We start from the raw sequence: 13,331 nt of genomic DNA, 5'->3' as shown, positions 1-13,331 counted from the left end.
TTTCCTTGACTACTATTTAACTCAGGAAATGCTAGAGATGAGGTATTGTTAGTTATTTTATATTTTGCTTGTCTGGTTTAAAATTAAATGCGCTTGATTTTACTTATCTTTAAAGCAGCACTTATTGCTGATATTTTTCCCAATTTACTTTATAATCTATTTACCATACATAAATTAATAATTCACAAGTAGCTTGTTTCAATATGTATCATAATTTATAAGTGTAGATTATATTCCATTGATCTGTATTTATAAATACTTCTCTCTGATCTCACCATATATGAATCTGCTTTTCATGGAAGTACTGAGAAGGGGACAAACATAATTTTAGTTTTCTCTTAATTTTTCTATTGGTCCTTTATATTGTAGACAACTAAATCTTCATAAAGTCACTTTGCACATAGTGTATATCTTGTCCCTGCATCCTTTATTGTTTTTTATTTAAAATGTATCATCTCTATATTTAAATTGTTTCATTAAATACTGAACTGCCAACCCTGAGGGTTAAGGACTAATCTAATCTTTCACCTTGGAAATGCCTTTGAAGACTAAATTTTAAGTACATGATTTGAGAGGAAGCCTGAAAAAACATTTATTTTTCTAATTTTTACAGAAGTGTCATATATGGAGCTGCTGGTACTCAGAGCAAAGAAAGTAGATAATGAACACATAAACCAATACAATGATTATTTTAGGGGATAATAAGTGCTATAAAGAAAATAAAATTAGATAATACAGTGGTGGGGAGTAATTATGGGGGAACATGACATAAGTTGTAAAGAAAGGACATTCAGCCCAAACTCAAAAGGCTGCATATTGCGTTATTCCACAGATATGACACTCTAGATAAGGATAAAGTGTAGGGACAGAAAACAGATCATTGGTTTCCTGGGGTGTGAGGTGGGAGCAGCGGTGTACTACAAATGGCCAGAGTAAATTTCACCACAGTAAATTGTGGGTGAAGGAGCTGTTGTCTGTCTTGACTGTAGTGATGGGTCCATGGCTTGTGCATTCATCAAAACTCACAGAACTATACACTAAAAGAGAATAATTTTTACTCTAAATAAACTATGGCTAAATACAAAAATAAAAGGAAAAAAAGGATGCTCTGCAAATATGACACATGAGGTGAACTCTGAATGACAAATCCCAGGCAAGACTGAGGTAATGATATACTTGGCTTGTTTGAGGAACCAGAGGCAAGGTTGGCTTGAGCCTCCTATGGAAGGCGAGAGTAGGAAGTAGTAGGATCAAGCAGCACCAGGAACTTGAGGTCAAGTCATGGCTTTCTGGCAGAGGCTTGTACATAATCTGTGCTAATGTAGAAGGTCATTCTAGGTGAGAGACATTGCTGAACCTAGAATAGGAAATAGATGGCAGAAGTTAGCTCAACAGAGCAGAGCAAACCATTAATTGACTATAAACTCTCCTTTAATGTCTCTCCTCTCCATCGTGGAAATTTTCATTTTATTATATCCATTCAGAAGAAGATATCATATCAGATCTTCTCAATAATAATGCTAATAATCTCTGGTTACATGATGAGTACAATCATTCTTAATATATAAAAAAAGTTGTATATAGAAATATAGATATATCTGTCTAAACTTGGAAGTAAAATCTCTATATGTCAATTGCATATTTTCTCCATAATTCCTTCACATGTTATAAGCTATATTCAAAGAAAATACTTAATAAAGGAAAAAAGAAATGGTGACTACTTTTAGCCTTTTCAGGTTTCCTTTTGGAACCACATTGATTTTGCTTGCATTGGTGTTGTATAAATTTTGTCACATTTGCGTACTAGCCACAGGCACATACACATGCATAAAGTGAACAGATGCCTCCCCCCCACCATGTCCTGAAAACTGCTAAGTCTACTACCAATATGCCATTTGAGGGACCACAAGTACTTTTTGATGATTGTACATAACCGTTTTTGGAGCCTTATAAGGCAAGTTTTTTTATAGAAAGGTGAAGGTGAGAACATAATGATGAATATTCTAGACAGCAGACAATCTAGACACATGTGAAAATTGAAGACAGGCAGTCAGGAATGTGGTGTTTAGTCAGAATTTTAAGATTAGTGAAAACAGGGCTCACATTTCAGACCTGCCATTTATTAGCTCTGTGACTATGAAAATGTTACCTAATCTCCTGATTCTAATTCTTCATTTGTAAAGTGGGAATGATAACAGTACTTATAGGGTTTCCTTTTGAAAAAGAAATCATATGCGACATTTCACACATTGCCTGGAATATGTTCGATGTTAGTTCTTTTTATTTCTTAGAAACAGCACAGGGAGTTAACTCATTAAGTTATGTCTGACATTTTGCTCTCTAGCAAATGAGTGGGAAAAAAATGAATGAGCCATGTAAAAATATTTATTTCTTATGTGTATTACTAAAGATCATAAGAATGTATGTTTGATCATGTAAGAAAAAAATTGTTTTCAATCACTTTTTGAGACAGCATAACGGATGTAAAAGGGACTTTGAAACCATACAGATCAGGGCTCTAATTCCAGTTTTGACACTTTTAGCTGTGTGATTTCAGGCAAGTTGCTTAATCTTGGAAAGCTCAGTTTCCTCTCTGTGTAATAGGAATAATAAACTTATTTCCCAGACAGAATGGTGCAAGAAGAAAAAGAAAGGATGCTTAGCAGAGTATCTGATACACCGTCAGGGATCAGCAGAATGTGTTGCTGATACTTTCATTCCAATGAATAGACCATCCATTCAGCATGGTTAATGAGTGTTTTTTATGAATAGGGAACCGTGATGAAATTGGTGTAAAATACTAAGAAATGCAAGGCATTGTCTCCGCATTATAGAATTTACTACGTTAGTAATGGACTGACTTCCACGAGGGAGGACGCTGAGTCTTCTTCCTCTCTATTCCATTGCCTGCCACAGGCCCTGAAATATGGTATGTGCTTAAAAACATTTTTAAAATAAGTAACCTTGATGATAAGTACACATAGCTTCTTTCTAGTGGAAATAGAATTTGGGGAAACAAAAATGTAATGGTATTTGCTCTGAGGAAGAGAAAAATCTCACTCTTTGGTGGCTGTTTTTCCTGCTCTAAATAATACTGTTTTGGCTGCTTTTATATATTTTCCACTGTGTTGGTGACTTTGCTTTCATTATTTTTGCACTGGTCATTGTAAACACTTCTCACCCCACTCCTGAATATTTCCTGTCATTTGATGAGGATATCTCTCCATCTTAAAGTACCAAGCCTATTTATTTAGTGTATCAGTTTTCAAAGTATAATGGCTGGGCCAGTAGCATCCACATCACCTGGAACTTGTTAGAATGCACGTTCCTGGGCCCCATCCCAGAACTACTGAATGAGGAACTCTGGAGAGGGGGCCCAGAATCTGAATTGTAATGAACCTTCCAGGTGATTCTGATGCACACAAACATTTGAGAACGTCTGCTTTGGCAGCTTCCCCAAACTGTCTTTCTTTTTCCTTCTGCTGAAATTCTTGGAATAAATTCTAGAATCTGAGCTGAGTGAATTCTTGTAACTGATAATGATATCCCCACTATGTGCTGTCCCAACAGTGGAGTTCAGAAAGTCTGAATTAAGCGCACACCTTATCAGCTCTCTCATCTCTTGATCCATTCTTCACCTTTCGAGGTCATCGTCTCCGTAACTTAAATGTTTTGAATTCCTTAACAGAGTTAACCCTAGTATTTACAGGTACAATTCTGCACCACAAAACAGCGTTCCCACTTCTGACTGGAAGCTTGGAAAGTTCTAATGCAGTTGGGCTCTGTTCTTGGGCTCTGTGGTGATAATGATAAATGTTATAATGTTTATAACAATCAATGTAGGATACTCAGAGGTCAGAGTTTACTTGCATTTGAGGGTCATTAAAGAAGAAGATGTCATTCACACTTCCCTTTAAGAACTTTGAGAGCCAGTAGCTATCATTGAAGATGAAAATGTAAGGCGACAGAGAAATCTTGAAGTAAATATGTCACTCTCTATTCATGAGAAGAGGAAGTCAGTTTTTCTTACCTAAATCTTTGACCTATAAGTTATTTGAAAATAACTTATGAAAATAACTTATGAAAATGCAAGTTCTAGTATAAGAACATAGTGTTACCTAGTTTACATGTGTGTTTTACACAAAGAATTGTATTAATAGGACCACCTATTGACTTATTTTTTCCTACAAATAATGAGTTTATCTACCATTGAAATGAACAGAACAATTACTCACTTGCAATTTTCCCTTCACATATGTAATGCAACCTTTATTTCTGGCTTACAGGGAGGGTAAGTACCAAAATTAGTTCTGTATGGAAGGTTGAAAGTGATGAGAATGTTCTGTCAAACGACCTGCCAGAATGACAAACCTTTTACTGCTGGGTGTGAGTGCTGCATTGTGTGGGATTCTCAGTTGAAGACAACAGAAACAATTTTAGGTATCGTAGGGGGAAAGTACTTCATTGAGGTATATACCTAGCAAACTGACAGGACTGCAGAAACAGGCTTTAAACCAGCCTGCAAATATAACCTCCCCAAACCACACGGTAGATCAGGGTCATTAAGAGACCTGCCACTTCTTCAGTGGTCAGTTGGCCGCGGCCACTGTTCCTGCATCCAGACCCATGCTACCTCCACCGCAATCCACAATGGCAAATGGATGTTAGACTTTCCTCCAGTCATGCAGTTTGGCCCCGATCCATGACTTGGGCACATGCATCTGATTGGCACGTTGTAAACCACATGTGTAAAGACTTGTGGAAAACGTAGCTTTATCTTTCCAACATCGCAGCATCAGGAAGACATATAGACACATTTGAGATGACTGTTGAGGGAGCCAGTACACATATCAGCCACAAGCGTATTCTCTAAAGAACCAGAAAATTCTCCGCTAATCAATCAAAAGGTTAGCGTTTAGTTTTCCGACAATATTTTTCATTTTCCTCTCCACATTCACTTCTACCCTTTTCTACTCGATGTTGACAGGTTCCTTTGCTCTTTGGCTTTCAGTTGATTTCTGTCTATAGAAACATTAGCAGGAAACTGGAGGAGGGAGCAAGCTATTTTGGGGTATTTTTTCCCTTGTCCCCTCCCTGCAAGGATGCTACAGGATGGTTGAGCCTCTTGATTAATGGTGACTTTTGATGACTTCCCTCAGGTGGCCTGGTCCACACAGCCTTTTCTCTCCAGGTTCTGCGAGGCTAAGGAATGGCAGTAAAAGAATTCCTGGTGTATGCATTTTTCCACATGGTCTCTTTTCATCCCTTTATAAATAGTCCCCTTCTTAAATGTTCCTCAATTAGTTTAAATCCAGTGTGCTATTTCCTAGCAGATTTCAGATTCACTGTAAGATAACGATAACAACAAAAAACCTTCATCTATCTCTTTGGTTAAGGCATATTAATAATTATGAACTATTTAGATAAAGCTGTTTAAATTAAAGCATAAGCCTCCAGATAAGAGATTGTGCAAATATGGCTTAAGTATAAATATAGATTCTCTAAAGAAATAATAATTCCAATGCCTAGTCCTAAATTCTATCCATCTGGAAATCATCAAAACTGTGCAATCCGTTTTAAGCTTAATATATCAGGAAAGTAGAAAATCTATGAGTTCCAAGTGTTTCCTTTACTTATCTTCTTTATAATTCTTTATAACAGAAACAATAGTTATATTTTATTTTAAAATTATTTTATAAAATATATTACAAAATTTTTATTATTTCTAAAAATTTATCCTGTAATAAACTGGAAAGTTTAAAAAAATAAATCTAATCTGTGTTTCTAAGAGACATGGAATATATTTGACAAATTAATAATTTAAGTTAAGGAGCCAACTTTTAATAATTATTCAACTATCTACTCTCTTCTTTGTGGAGGGAAAAAAGTATTAGTCAAACCAATTATAAAGACATTAATGATAAAAATAATTGCTTGATTGACTCTCTTGTTGTATTTCAACTAATTTTTGCATACCAGGTAAAAGGGAAAGTGAAGTTTGAATTTCAATTCCTCAATCTCTTTTTAATGGCACAAAATAAGCATAAATGTAAACTCTTAATAACACATATATGAATTATCAAAGAAATTTAAAAAGTATCCATCATTTATGAAGTATACCCCTACAATTAATAGTATTCTTAGGCATTATATATTTTTCATAAGTTGATTACTACATCATACCTGCAAATACATTATTTAATATCTTCTAAGACAACATTAGTAGCTATGATAATCAGAAGTCACTATTGATGAGTTTCAGAGCAAGACTTAAAATGCCTTCAAGACATTTTCTAGAAAGACATTCTTTTCTCATCTTGAGATTTTTATTATTTCTTGTATTACAGGTTGAGGAGTGGTAGCAGATTTTGTTGACCTTCACAGAGCAGTTAGGTATTAAGAACTTCCAAGCCAGATACATTTAAATAGGTAGCTGACCCTTGAATAATGCAGGAGTTAGGAGTACTGACACCCCTGCATAGTTGGAAATCCATGTATAACTTTTGACTTAACTACTGATAGCCTACTGTTGACCAGAAGCCTTACTAGTAACATAAACAGTTGATTAACACATATTTTGTATGTTATATGTACTATATACTGTATTCTTACAACAAATCTAGAGAAAAGAAAATGCTATTAAGAAAATCAGAAGGCTGGGGCACCTGGGTGGCACAGCGGTTAAGCGTCTGCCTTCGGCTCAGGGCGTGATCCCGGCGTTATGGGATCGAGCCCCACATCAGGCTCCTCCGCTATGAGCCTGCTTCTTCCTCTTCCTCTCCCACTCCCCCTGCTTGTGTTTCCTCTCTCGCTGGCTGTCTCTTTCTCTGTCAAATAAATAAATAAAATCTTTAAAAAAAAAAAAAGAAAATCAGAAGGAAGAAAAAATACATTTACAGTACTGTACTGTGTTTATAAAAAGAAAATCTGTGTATAAGTGGATCTGCTTAGTTCAACCCATGTTGTTCAAGGGTCAACTGTATATTGTCAAACTGAAGCATACAAATGAATTTACTTTTATAAATGCTTGAACGTTTACTCCAGACAAGCCATAATATTCTAGCAGTAATATCCAGCTAACCTTTGGGTCAGATTCAGGCTATGAAATCCTCCAATAAGCTTCTGAACACAGGACCAATTAAAATCTTAAGGCTAGGGTGATAGTCCAAAGGTTATTTTCTTATGTATTATAGGTCATTTTCTATAGGCTCCTTTACTCTATATTGTGGGGGAAGGAACACTCCTGTGACACTTCTTTCCAGTCCAAACCAGAAAGATGAGCCGCTTCACCATTTTATCTGAAAAAAAAAATATTGTGCTTATTTACTTAGCCTGTGACTCTGACTAAAGATAATGCTGGGTAAAGTGCTTACAGTAGCTGGCTCTGGTGGTCAGCCTTTGGATTAAAATTCTTTAGTTGCTAGCTTACCAATCCTTTAGAATACTTAATTATTAAATAATCATGGATTCTTTTATTTCTGATCAGGCCATTTCAAATTGTGTATTGAAACTAATCTGAGGGGGTGTGTGTGTGTGTGTGTGTGTGTGCATGTACGTGTGTATATTTACAGATAATACAATAAAAATTTTATCTTTTTAAACTGATTCTGTTCCTCTCTCTAATAGTATTCTTCCCTCATCTATTCTTAGCCACACATATGTAGAGCAAATGTAACCACAAAATTACACCCATTTGCCTTGTGTAGAAAAATTTCCTCTCTGCAATTAAGTTATAATTCTAGGGACGCCTGGGTGGCTCACTTGGTTAAGTGTTTGCCTTCAGCTCAGGTCATGATTTCAGGGTCCCGGGATTGAGTCCCACATCTGGCTCCTTGCTCGGTAGGGAGTCTGCTTCTCCCTCTGCCTGCTGCTCCCCCTACATGTGCGTATTCTGACAAATAAATAAATAAAATCTTTTTTAAAATAATAAAAATTAAAAACTATTAAATTAAAAAAAGTTATAACTCCAATTGAGTTTCATCTCTGAAATTGAATTTATGTGCATCTTCCTCATCCATACCATGAATTTCATAGGTAGGAAACTAAGGTGTACTAAGCACTACGCCTGACACCTTATAGACCCCCCCTAATAAATATCTGTGAGTGAATGAATGAGTTATTCAGAGGTCTTTGTACAATTTCAGTGTTCTGTCCACAGTCAGGTTTGTACTCTATATTTTTGTAGCTTCAAATTTTATCTAACCAAAATAATTTTTAAACAGTAAAATCATTTAAATTGCTTTGGTTATGGTAGGAATGATATAATAGCTATGAAGGAAATATAAATATTGTAGAGTTATAAGGAACTCTATAAGAATATAAAACAACAGTTTCTTGTATAAAATCAAAAAAACATACAAGCCATTTAGATTATTAGAAGATAAATACATTATAAAAAGAAATGTAGTATATTTTTGAGATTCTATGTCTTAATATAAAAATAAGAAATAACTTTGATTCAGCCTTCGAAATTATTTTTGAACCCAGAAGCCACATGTTTCCACTAATACCAAAAGAGAAATCCTTGAGAGAAACTTCCAGCAAAGAAACTGTTGACATAAGAGCTTTGGGTTAGTCCTTAGTCTTCAGTTATTTAGATAAAGAAGCAATCTTGGCAAACCATTTACTGTATGATTTCAATAGTCTTATTCTTTTTATTCCTTCAAAACTTCAATTTTCTAAATCTGTTTACTGGGAAGGGCAGAGGGCTCTTGTGCAAGACTTGGACATAAGTTTAATAGTTCCAAGGACTGATGGCTTATAACCTTGAGAACAGGGAAGAGTTTATATTTGTTAAAATATATTGTAGAAAACTGCTTTTATTCACTTAATGTTGAAAGCTATATTTTCAGATGTTTCACATATTGTGACAATTAACCTTTGACCATGGCCCCAGTGCTCTGGCTATGGTTTAGTAAATCTGATGAAAAGATTCTGTGTTTTCTCCAGAATTAAGAACATGTATAATGATATTCTCTTGTAAAATTTAGGTTGCAAGTAAAATATATAAATATCTAACAGATTAACTTTAAAACATAGTGTAAAATTATTTATATAAAATATACTACACATTGTAAATTAGCATGCATTGTCTTTTATTTTTTTATCAAAGCAATGCATACGTATGACTTAAAAAAACAAATTGTTTTAAAAGATTTACAATTAAACACACCTGCCCCCACTCATTCCTACCTGTGATTCCCACTCTCTAGAGGCAATCTCTGCAATTTTGCTATTTTTGCAATGAATGCGTCCATATTTATAAACAATAGACTATTTGCATTTTCTTGATTTTTTTAGTTTAAAATATTTTGCGCTGGCTTTCATTTATACCACCTCTCTGCAAAATTTGTAAATATAATTATATCAAGCTTTTATGATATATGAATTTGACAATATTTTTTACATCTGGGCCGCAAAGAGAAGGAAATGATGATACTTTCAGGAATACCCTCTTGTTTTTCTTGCAGTTAATATTTATCTCAGGTTTTAATTGCTTGGTTTTCTATTAGTTCCTATTTTTAATTTATTCCTAAACTTTCCACCAAAGTTTTAGGTGTTCTTTCAGTACGATCAACCTTATAAAATGATTAATTAGTGTGTATGCATATATATATATATATTTTAACTTTTTTTTTCTTTCTTTTTTTCCCCTCACGCCTTTTCCTTGAAGAACAAACAAAGGTCATTGCTTTCTTTTTCTCACCCAAACCTACTGTCAGCCCCTGCGATGATGCGGGAGTTGGCCTCTTCACCCAAGCCCCTCCACCCAGGAAATTCTCTCCCGCTGTCCACATAGCATGCAGGTGGAGACCTGGTTTGGCTTGAGCGTGGGGTTTCCCAAGAAGGTGGACCCTGCCGGGTGGTGGGGGAGTAAGTGCAGGGGGAGTAAGTGCAGGTCCAGACGGACGGCAGGAGGATGGCTGGGAGGCGCTGAACTTCAGGGCGCCTCAGAGAAGGCCGACTCACGGAGCAAGCTTCAGGTGCTGGTACCCTGACTGCTCTTCCGGGAGGGAAACCTGATCTCGGAGGGAAACCTGATCTCGCGAGATCTCGGGGAGCTCTGCGGGAACCGGAACCGCAAGTAGCTCTTCAGGAGAGAGACACCTGGGCGCTCTGAGCGTCGGAGGCCCTCGTTCCAGAGTCTTCTGTAGGGAGTCGTGCTCCTGACGCCTATCAAGCAAGCCCCAAGCCTCGTTTTCGCCTCGCTCCCGACGCTCAGAGTCACAGTGCGGCGGCGCCTCGCCCAGAGGCCCGGCCAGGTATTTTATATACCTATATGTAATTTTATATGTGTAATTTTTTCCCTGAACGATCCTTCTGTTAGCCCTCCATCGTCCTGCGCCTGTCTGGATTGTTCACCGCCTCGGCTTGCAGTCCCTAGATTTCTCTTTGCTTTGGTCCAGAGTAGTCACTTCTGTGGAGTTGTCTGAGCCGGTGCTGGACTCCATGTTTCCCCAATTTTATGGCATCCATCTTTGTAATTATTGTTTGTCCTCTAGGTCCAATATAGTGGTTCATTCACTGATTCAACAAATATTTATTGGGCTTATCATATACCAGGCCAGGTATTAGACATTGGTGGTCTCACAAGTATGAAAATTCTGACAGATTTTTGGAGATGAATTTTTGAATTCATCATTGTCCTACCTAAGTTTGGGTACAGAAGGGGCATCAGTGCCGACTAGGGAGACAAAGGGAAACTAGATGTTAACAAAAAATATAATTCTGAAATGTATGGTGGGGGGGGTCAAATATTTAGCATTAACAACACAGAAAACGATAGAAAACTTAGCAAATGCTAGATACTGACCAAAGAAGAAACACACCATCAGTTCTAAACCCACCCCCAAATGAGTAACACCCCCCATGTAGAACAGCATCAGTAGGCGTAAGCAAGGATTAGGCTACAATTTTGCTCTTCACTTTACGGTATAGCTTAGAAATTCACAATAGGAGTTCTTTTTGAATTCTTCTGTGTGGCTCATTTTTCCACTTGGGGAATCCATTCCTTATCCATTTGTTCACAACTATAAGTAGCAGATAAAGAATTCAGTATAGCAAATGTGTCTATAGCAAATCAAAATTGCCACTCATCCATTTGTGAGCAACATAAATAACAAAGAAGATGTGAAAAAGTTTGCCTTTTTTCTCTTCTTTGAAATATCTCTTCCAGTGAAAGAAATAATTTGAAATGATTGTCTATTCAGCATCACTGTAATAGCTGTGGGAATGTGATTGTCATTTACCTCCCAGAAGTTCAGTGTCGCCATGAAAAAGAGAATCTTTTTTGGATTTCTTGATACTCTTTATCTTCATGATACTCAATTCTTAACCCATCAGTTTTTTAATGTGCCTACAATAAAAGGAGCTGGGTGTCTCAAATGCATCTTGATTTTATAGTTATGGAAACCAGAGTAGGAAAAGCACTTCCTTTAGAGCCAGGACTTGGTGATTTTAGTACCTGAAGGAAAACTAAGTCAACTCAAGAGAAATGGAAGCCCAGGGGAAACCAAATTGTATTGAAGATTATATTTTTCAATACCTAGAACTTTTTCCCCAACTGATCATAAATGGGATTTTTTTTTCAATTTCAGACATTTTGTTTTCAGCTCTTTTGAATTCATACGGATATTGTCATGTCAGAATCCCACAGGACTGATGCATGCAGCAGACTTGGAAATGTTGCCAAACTAACTTTAAGATCTAGTTATTTTGTAGGAAAGCGAGTGTTTCAGCATAATTACCAACTTGTAAATTCAGAAAAGAGTAACAAGAGCTCCCCATTGCCATACAGAATTTTCTCCCTGTACTCTATGTATTTAAAAATGTGATCTTCTATTAATGGCATGAAAAAAGTACCATGCATCATACTTTGTACTCCATCCTCCTTTTAAAAAAAAAAAAAAAAAGAATGGAGGGATCTTAGTAAATTGTGTGTGTGTGTGTGTGTGTGTGTGCGTGTGTTTGTGTGTGTGTTATGCTATTATAAATGTAATGACAGGAAGTCATTCTCATATTAACCTTGTTGCTCAAACTGTGGGTTGAAATTGAGTTTAAGCTCCACAGATATTGTAGAAGGTTCTTTTGGCTTTTCGCATTCCATTTCCTTGGAACCTAGATAGTTGGTAATATGGGTACATTATATTTTTTGGTTGGTATTTTCTTAGACTAGTTGACCTAGTAAAGTCATTTTTATGTCCTTAAGGTGGAGAAGAAACATCTAAGGTTGTGAGTCCTCTGTAATTTACCTCCCCTCCGAGGTCTACAGACATAAAATGTTCTTGTCAGATAAAAGGACTTACCTGGGCTTGGTGTTTTTCTCTTGATTTTGGAATGGCAGTTCATCATAGTATCATAATTTTTTTTTTGTCCGAAGCTGAAATTGATACTTAAGAAATACACATTTTTTGTTGTCATAAGTCAGTAAAATGCTGATGGCTTCCTCAGCTGTGGTGTCATTAGTTGGCCTCATCTGAAATTAGTTAGAATATTTTATAAATGAATATTTCTCTTCTATTTAAAATCTTTAATTTTCTCTTCTGTTTAAAGTTCTCAAATGTTATTTCAGATGATTTTTAATGGTGCATAGCAGTTGACAAAAAGAAGACTATAAAGAGAGGAAAAACATACATTCACAATTCTTTTCCCCTAATTAGATCATTTTGAGTGACTTTTTTTTGGTCAAGATTAGTCAAGAATTTAGGTCTCTTCCATTAGATGGTATTCTATATACAATTGATGTGATTTGAAAATGGCTATCAATTTGAGAGATTTGAAATCTAAACCTTTTTTTGCTGTTTCTGCAAAAGAAAATACTAAATATTACCTATATATTGGTACTAATATAAATAATAAAACTGATTATGGTATTAATTTCTCCTTATGTTTTATCACTTTAATTTGGACACTAATCATTTGTAACTGCTCAGTTAAGTATTTGACTAAAAGTAAATCAGGGGCGCCTGGGTGGCTTAGTCAGTTAAGCATCCAACTCCTGATTTCAGTTCAGGTCATGATCTCAGGGTTGTGGAACTGAGCCCCATATCAGGCTTCATGCTTAGCAGGGAGTCTGCTTGAGATTCTCTCTCTCCCTCTCCTTCTGCCCCTCCCACACACAAGTGTGTGTGGCTGAGAGCCTCTCTCTCTCGCTCAAATAAATAAATCTTAAAAAAAAAAAATCAACTAACAAAGTCCCAAATAGAGCTTTGTGGCACAAAATTAGATAACCTAGCCTTGTCAATAATTAACATTTTTAAGCTTCATTACAAATCTTGGCCACATTCTCCAGAAGTCCACTTAGGACAACATATTCACCAAGTTGTTGTGAT

The 13,331-nt window shown here is 36.1% G+C and overlaps 1 protein-coding gene across 2 annotated transcripts in view; it reads left to right on the top strand.

The window, feature by feature from the left end:
* CNTNAP2 (contactin associated protein 2) overlaps positions 1–13,331 on the top strand; it is a 1,871,860-nt gene that overhangs the window by 675,315 nt on the left and 1,183,214 nt on the right. The window contains exon 1 of one of the 2 annotated variants that reach the window (XM_087860735.1): positions 10,105–10,262. The exons of the other annotated variant lie outside the window; for it this stretch is intronic. The gene's annotated coding sequence lies outside the window, so the exon portion shown is untranslated. Of the gene's footprint in view, positions 1–10,104; positions 10,263–13,331 lie in introns of those variants that run through there. 2 annotated transcript variants of the gene reach the window in all.

This window comes from Ursus americanus, chromosome 3 (genome assembly GCF_024610735.1).
Source record: "Ursus americanus isolate L20-20 chromosome 3, mUrsAme1.1.p, whole genome shotgun sequence".
NCBI classification, from domain to species: domain Eukaryota; kingdom Metazoa; phylum Chordata; class Mammalia; order Carnivora; family Ursidae; genus Ursus; species Ursus americanus.
Note: the sequence above shows the minus strand (reverse complement) of the source record. Positions and strands in the feature narration are given on the sequence as shown.